Here is an 8109-nt window from a genome sequence, read left to right on the forward strand (position 1 = left end):
GGTACTCGGGTGCTATGGGTTTCCTGGGGTCCTGTGTGGGGTACACAGATGCTATGGATTTGCTGGGGTCCTGTGTGGGGTACACGGGTGTTGTAAAATTCTTGGGGTCCTGTGTGGGTACATGGGTGCTGTGTATTTCCTGGGGTCCTGTGTGGGTACATGGGTGCTGTTTATTTCCTGGGGTCCTGTATGGGGTACACGGATGCGGTGGATTTCCTGGGGTCATGTGTGGGGTACACTGGTGCTGTGGCTTTCATAGGGTCCTGTGTGGGATACACGGGGGGGCTGTGGATTTCCTGGGGTCCTGTGTTGGGTACTCGGGTGCTGTGGATTTCCTGGGGTCCTGTGTTGGGTACTCGGGTGCTATGGATTTCCTGGGATCCTGTGTGGTATACACAGGTGCTGTGGATTTCCTGGGGTCCTGTGTGGGGTACACGGGTGCTGTGGATTTCCTGGGATCCTGTGTGGGTACACGGATGCTGTGGATTTCGTGGGGTCCTGTGTGGTGTACGCGGGTGCTGTGGATTTCCTGGGGTCCTATGTGGGGTACACTTGTGCTGTGGATTTCTTAGGGTCCTGTGTGGGGTACTCGGGTGCTGTAGATTTCCTGTGATCCTGTGTGGGTACACGGGTGCTGTGGATTTCCTGGGATCCTGTGTGGGTACACGGGTGCTGTGGATTTCCTGGGATCCTGTGTGGGGTACACGGGTGCTATTGGTTTCCTGGGGTCCTGTGTGGGGTACACTGGTGCTGTGGATTTCTTGGGGTCCTGTGTGGGGTACACGGGTACTGTGGATTTCTTGGGGTCCTGAGTGGGGAACACGGGTGCTATGGATTTGCTGGGGTCCTGTATTGGGTACTTGGGTGCTGTGGATTTCCTGGGGTCCTGTGTGGGGTACTCGGTGCTGTGGGTTTCCTGGAGTCCTGTGTGGGGTACACGGGTGCTGTGGGTTTCCTGGGGTCCTGTGTGGGGTACACGGGTGCTGTGGATTTCCTGGGGTCCTGTGTGGGGTACTCGGGTGCTATGGATTTCCTGGGGTCCTGTGTGGGGTACTCGAGTGCTCTGGATTTCCTGGAATCTTGTGTGGGGTACACGGGTGCTATGGATTTCCTGGGGTCCTGTGTGGGGTACACAGGTGCTGTGGATTTCCTGGGGTCCTGTGTGGGGTACACAGGTGCTGTGGATTTCCTGGGGTCCTGTGTGGGGTACTCGGGTGCTATGGATTTCCTGGTGTTCTGTGTGGGGTACTCAGGTGCTATGTTCCTGGGGTCCTGTGTGGGGTACACAGATGCTATGGATTTGCTGGGGTCCTGTGTGGGGTACACGGGTGTTGTAGAATTCTTGGGGTCCTGTGTGTGTACATGGGTGCTGTGTATTTCCTGGGGTCCTGTGTGGGGTACACGGATGCGGTGGATTTCCTGGGGTCATTTGTGGGGTACACTGGTGCTGTGGCTTTCATAGGGTCCTGTGTGGGATACACGGGGGGCTGTGGATTTCTTGGGGCCCTGTTTTGGGTACTCGGGTGCTGTGGATTTCCTGGGGTCCTGTGTTGGGTACTCGGGTGCTGTGGATTTCCTGGGGTCCTGTGTTGGGTACTCGGGTGCTATGGATTTCCTGGGATCCTCTGTGGGTACACGGGTGCTGTGGATTTCGTGGGGTCCTGTGGATTTCCTGGGGTCCTGTGTGGGGTACACTTGTGCTGTGGATTTCTTGGGGTCCTGTGTGCGGTACACTTGTGCTGTGGATTTCTTGGGGTCCTGTGTGGGGTACATGGGTGCTGTGGATTTCCTGGGATCCTGTGTGGGTACATGGGTGCTGAGGATTTCCTGGGATCCTGTGTGGGTACACGGGTGCTGTGGATTTCCTGGGATCCTGTGTGGGGTACATGGGTGCTATTGGTTTCCTGGGGTCCTGTGTGGGGTACACTGGTGCTGTGGATTTCTTGGGGTCCTGTGTGGGGTACACGGGTACTGTGGATTTCGTGGGGTCCTGTGGATTTCCTGGGGTCCTGTGTGGGGTACACTTGTGCTGTGGATTTCTTGGGGTCCTGTGTGGGGTACACGGGTGCTGTGGATTTCCTGGGATCCTGTGTGGGTACACGGGTGCTGTGGATTTCCTGGGATCCTGTGTGGGTACACGGGTGCTGTGGATTTCCTGGGATCCTGTGTGGGGTACACGGGTGCTATTGGTTTCCTGGGGTCCTTTGTGGGGTACACTGGTGCTGTGGATTTCTTGGGGTCCTGAGTGGGTTACACGGGTGCTATGGATTTGCTGGGGTCCTGTGTGGGGTACACGGGTGCTATGGATTTGCTGGGGTCCTGTGTGGGGTATACGGGTGCTGTGGATTTCTTGGGGTCCTGTGTGGGGTGCTGTGGATTTCCTGGGGTCCTGTGTGGGGTACTCGGGTGCTATGGATTTCCTGGGGTCCTGTGTGGGTACACGGGTGCTGTGGATTTCCTGGGATCCTGTGTGGGGTACACGGGTGCTATTGGTTTCCTGGGGTCCGTTATGGGGTACACTGGTGCTGTGGATTTCTTGGGGTCCTGAGTGGGTTACACGGGTGCTATGGATTTGCTGGGGTCCTGTGTGGGGTACACGGGTGCTATGGATTTGCTGGGGTCCTGTGTGGGGTACTCGGGTGCTGTGGATTTCTTGGGGTCCTGTGTGGGGTACACGGGTGCTGTGGATTTCCTGGGGTCCTGTGTGGGGTACTCGGGTGCTATGGATTTCCTGGGGTCCTGTGTGGGGTACACGGGTGCTGTGGATTTCCTGGGGTCCTGTGTGGGGTACACTGGTGCTGTGTATTTTCTGGGATCCTGTGTGGGGTACTCGGGTGCTGTGGATTTCCCGGGATCCTGTGTGGGGTACATGGGTGCTATGGATTTCCTGGGGTCCTGTGTGGGATACACTGGTGCTGTGGATTTCCTGGGGTCCTGTGTGGGGTACACGGGTGCTGTGGATTTCCTGGGGTCCTGTGTGTGGTAATCGGGTGCTATGGATTTCCTGGGGTCCTGTGTGGGGTACACAGATGCTATGGATTTGCTGGGGTCCTGTGTGAGGTAAACGGGTGTTGTGGAATTCTTGGGTTCCTGTATGGGTGCATGGGTGCTGTGTATTTCCTGGGGTCCTGTGTGGGTACATGGGTGCTGTGTATTTCCAGGGGTCCTGTGTTGGGTACTTAGGTGCTGTGGATTTCCTGGGGTCCTGTGTGGGGACATGGGTGCTGTGTATTTCCTGGGGTCCTGTGTGGGGTACACGGGGGGCTGTGGATTTCCTGGGGTCCTTTGTGGGGTACTCGGGTGCTGTTTATTTCCTGGGGTCCTGTGTGGGGTACACGGGGGGCTGTGGATTTCCTGGGGTACTGTGTGAAGTACACGGGTGATGGGGATTTCCTGGGGTCCTGTGTGGGGTACACGGGTTCTGGGGATTTCTTGGGGTCCTTTGTGGGGTACACTGGTGCTATGGATTTCCTGGGGTCCTGTGTGGGGTACATGGGTGCTGTGGATTTCTTGGGGTCCTGTGTGGGGTACTCGGGTGCTGTGGATTTCCTGGTGTCCTGTGTGGGGTACACGGGTGCTGTGGATTTCCTGGGGTCCTGTGTGGGGTGCACGGGTGCTGTGGATTTCCTGGGGACCTGTGTGGGGTGCACGGGTGCTGTGGATTTCTTGGGGTCCTGTGTGGGGTACATGGGTGCTATGCATTTCTTGGGGTCCTGTGTGGGGTACTCGGGTGCTGTGGATTTCCTGGGGTCCTGTGTGGGGTACATGGGTGCTATGGATTTCTTGGGGTCCGGTGTGGGGTACACGGGTGCTATGGATTTCTTGGGTTCCTGTGTGGGGTACTCGGGTGCTGTGGATTTCCTGTTGTCCTGCGTGGGGTACATGGGTGCTGTGGATTTCCTGTTGTCCTGTGTGGGGTACATGGGTGCTGTGGATTTCCTGGGGTCCTGTGTGGGGTACACGGGTGCTGTGGATTTCTTGGGGTCCTGTGTGGGGTACATGGATGCTGTGGATTTCCTGGGGTCCTGTGTGGGGTACACGGGTGCTGTAGATTTCTTGGGGTCCTGTGTGGGGTACACGGGTGATGTGGATTTCATAGGGTCCTTTATGGGGTACACGAGTGCTGTGGGTTTCCTGGGGTCTTGTGTGGGGTACACGGGTGCTGTGGATTTCCTGGGGTCCTGTGTTGGGTACTCGGGTGCTGTGGGTTTCTTGGGGTCCTGTGTTGGGGTATACGGGTGCTGTGGATTTTCTGGGGTCCTGTGTGGGGTACACAGGTACTGTGGATTTCATAGGGTCCTGTGTGGGGTAAACGGGTGCTGTGGATTTCATAGGGTCCTGTGTAGGGTAGATAGGTGCTGTGGATTTTTGGGGGTCCTATGTGGGGTACACGGGTGCTGTGTATTTCCTGAGGTCCTGTGTGGGGCACACGGGGGGCTGTGGATTTCCTGGGGTCCTGTGTGGGGTACATGGGTGCTGTGGATTTCCTGGGGTCCTGTGTGGGGTACACTGGTGCTATGGATTTCCTGGGGTCCTGTGTGGGATACATGGGTGCTGTGGATTTCCTGGGGTCCCGTGTGGGGTACAGGGGTGCTGTGGATTTCCTGTGGTCCTGTGTGGGGTACATGGGTGCTGTGGATTTCCTGTTGTCCTGTGTGGGGTACATGGGTGCTGTGGATTTCCTGGGGTCCTGTGTGGGGTACACGGGTGCTGTGGATTTCTTGGGGTCCTGTGTGGGGTACAAGGGTGCTGTGGATTTCCTGGGGTCCTGTGTGGGGTACACGGGAGCTGTAGATTTCTTGGGGTCCTGTGTGGGGTACACGGGTGCTGTGGATTTCCTGGGGTCCCATGTGGGGTACAGGGGTTCTGTGGATTTCTTGGGGTCCTTTGTGGAGTACACGGGTGCTGTGGATTTCTTGCGGTCCTGTGTGGGGTACACGGGTGCTGTGTATTTCTTGGGGTCCTGTGTGGAGTACACGGTTGCTGTGGATTTCTTGGGGTCCTTTGTGGGGTACACGGGTGCTGTGGATTTCCTGGGGTCCTGTGTGAGGTACACGGGTGCTGTGGCTTTCATAGGGTCCTGTGTGGGGTACAAGGGTGCTGTGGATTTCCTGGAGTCCTGTGTCTGATATACGCGGGTGCTGTGGATTTCCTGGGGTCCTGTGTGGAGTACACGGGGGGCTGTGGATTTCCTGGGGTCCTGTGTTCAGTGCTTGGGTGCTGTTGATTTCCTTGGGTCCTGTGTGGGGTATACGGGTGCTGTGGATTTCCTGGGGTAAGGTGTGGGGTACACGGGTGCTGTGGATTTCCTGGGGTTCTGTGTGGGGTACTCGGGTGCTGTGGATTTCCTGGGGTCCTGTGTTGAGTGCTCGTGTGTTGGGGATTTCCTGGGGTCCTGTGTGGGGTATACGGGTGCTGTGGAATTCCTGGGGTCCTGTGTGGGGTACATGGGTGCTGTGGATTTCCTGGGGTCCTGTGTTGGGTACACGGGGGGCTGTGGATTTCCTGGGGTCCTGTGTTGGGTACTCGGGTGCTTTGGATTTCATAGAGTCCTGTGTGGGGTACACGGGTGCTGTGGATTTCCTGGGATCCTGTGTGGGGTACACTGGTGCTGTGGATTTCTTGCGGTCATGTGTTGGGTACTCGGGTGCTATGGATTTCCTGGGGTCCTGTATGGGGTACTCGGGTGCTGTGGGTTTCCTGGAGTCCTGTGTGGGGTACACGGGTGCTGCTGATTTCCTGGGGTCCTGTGTGGGGTACTCGGGTGCTGTGGGTCTCCTGGAGTCCTGTGTGGGGTACACGGGTGCTGTGGGTTTCCTGGAGTCCTGTGTGGGGTACACGGGTGCTGTGGATTTCCTGGGGTCCTGTGTTGAGTACACGGGGGGCTGTGGATTTCCTGGGGTCCTGTGTTGGGTATTCGGGTGCTGTGGTTTTCCTGGGGTCCTGTGTTCAGTGCTTGGGTGCTGTTGATTTCCTGGGGTCCTGTGTGGGGTACTCGGGTGCTGTGGATTTCCTGGGGTCCTGTGTTGAGTGCTCGTGTGTTGGGGATTTCCTGGGGTCCTGTGTGGGGTATACGGGTGCTGTGGATTTCCTGGGGTCCTGTGTGGGGTACATGGGTGCTGTGGATTTCCTGGGGTCCTGTGTTGGGTACACGGGGGGCTGTGGATTTCCTGGGGTCCTGTGTTGGGTACTCGGGTGCTTTGGATTTCATAGAGTCCTGTGTGGGGTACTCGGGTGCTGTGGATTTCCTGGGATCCTGTGTGGGGTACACTGGTGCTGTGGATTTCTTGCGGTCATGTGTTGGGTACTCGGGTGCTATGGATTTCCTGGGGTCCTGTATGGGGTACTCGGGTGCTGTGGGTTTCCTGGAGTCCTGTGTGGGGTACACGGGTGCTGCTGATTTCCTGGGGTCCTGTGTGGGGTACTCGGGTGCTGTGGGTCTCCTGAAGTCCTGTGTGGGGTACACGGGTGCTGTGGGTTTCCTGGAGTCCTGTGTGGGGTACACGGGTGCTGTGGATTTCCTGGGGTCCTGTGTTGAGTACACGGGGGGCTGTGGATTTCCTGGGGTCCTGTGTTGGGTATTCGGGTGCTGTGGTTTTCCTGGGGTCCTGTGTTCAGTGCTTGGGTGCTGTTGATTTCCTGGGGTCCTGTGTGGGGTATACGGGTGCTGTGGATTTCCTGGGGTTCTGTGTGGGGTACTCGGGTGCTGTGGATTTCCTGGGGTCCTGTGTTGAGTGCTCGTGTGTTGGGGACTTCCTGGGGTCCTGTGTGGGGTATACGGGTGCTGTGGATTTCCTGGGGTCCTGTGTGGGGTACATGGGTGCTGTGGATTTCCTGGGGTCCTGTGTTGGGTACACGGGGGGCTGTGGATTTCCTGGGGTCCTGTGTTGCATACACTGGGGGCTGTGGATTTCCTGGGGTCCTGTGTTGGGTACTCGGGTGCTTTGGATTTCCTGGGATCCTGTGTGGGGTACACGGGTGCTGTGAATTTCCTGGGATCCTGTGTGGGGTACACTGGTGCTGTGGATTTCTTGCGGTCATGTGTTGGGTACTCGGGTGCTATGGATTTTCTGGGGTCCTGTGTTGGGTACTCGGGTGCTATGGATTTTCTGGGGTCCTGTGTGGGTTACTCGGGTGTTGTGGGTTTCCTGGGGTCCTTTGTGGGGTACACGGGTGCTGTGGATTTCCTGTGGTCCTCTGTGGGGTACACAGGTGCTGTGGATTTCATAGGGTCCTGTGTGGGGTGCACGGGTGCTATGGATTTCCTGGGGTCCTGGGTGGGGTACACTAGTGCTGTGGATTTCTTGGGGTACTGTGTTACGTACACTGGGGTCTGTGGATTTCCTGGGGTCCTTTGTTGGGAACTCGGGTGCTGTGGATTTCAATAGGGTCCTGTGTGGGGTACACGGGTGCTGTGGATTTCCTGGGATTCTGTGTGGGGTACACTGGTGCTGTGGATTTCTTGCGGTCATGTGTTGGGTACTCGGGTGCTATGGATTTCCTGGGGTCCTGTATGGGGTACTCGGGTGCTTTGGGTTTCCTGGAGTCCTGTGTGGGGTACACGGGTGCTGTGGATTTCCTGGGGTCCTGTGTGGGGTACTCGGGTGCTATGGATTTCCGGGGGTCCTGTGTGGGGTACTCGGGTGCTGTGGGTTTCCTGGAGTCCTGTGTGGGGTACACGGGTGCTCTGGGTTTCCTGGAGTCCTGTGTGGCGTACACGGGTGCTGTGGATTTCCTGGGGTCCTGTGTGGGGTACACGGGTGCTGTGGATTTCCTGGGGTCCTGTGTGGGGTACTCGGTGCTGTGGATTTCCTGGGGTCCTGTGTGGGGTACACGGGTGCTGTGGATTTCCTGGGGTCCTCTGTGGGGTACACGGGTGCCGTGAATTTCCTGGGGTCCTGTGTGGGGTACACGAGTGCTGTAGATTTCCTGGGGTCCTCTGTGGGGTACATGGGTGATGTGGATTTCATAGGGTCCTGTGTGGGGTACACTGGTGCTATGGATTTCCTGGGGTCCTGTGTGGGGTACACGTGTGCTATGGATTTCCTGGGGTCCTGGGTGGGGTACACTAGTGCTGTGGATTTCTTGGGGTTCTGTGTGGGGTACACG

Source organism: Phyllobates terribilis, unplaced genomic scaffold, assembly GCF_046119375.1.
Source record: "Phyllobates terribilis strain yellow unplaced genomic scaffold, ASM4611937v1 Scaffold_6__1_contigs__length_29720123, whole genome shotgun sequence".
NCBI classification, from domain to species: Eukaryota; Metazoa; Chordata; class Amphibia; order Anura; family Dendrobatidae; genus Phyllobates; species Phyllobates terribilis.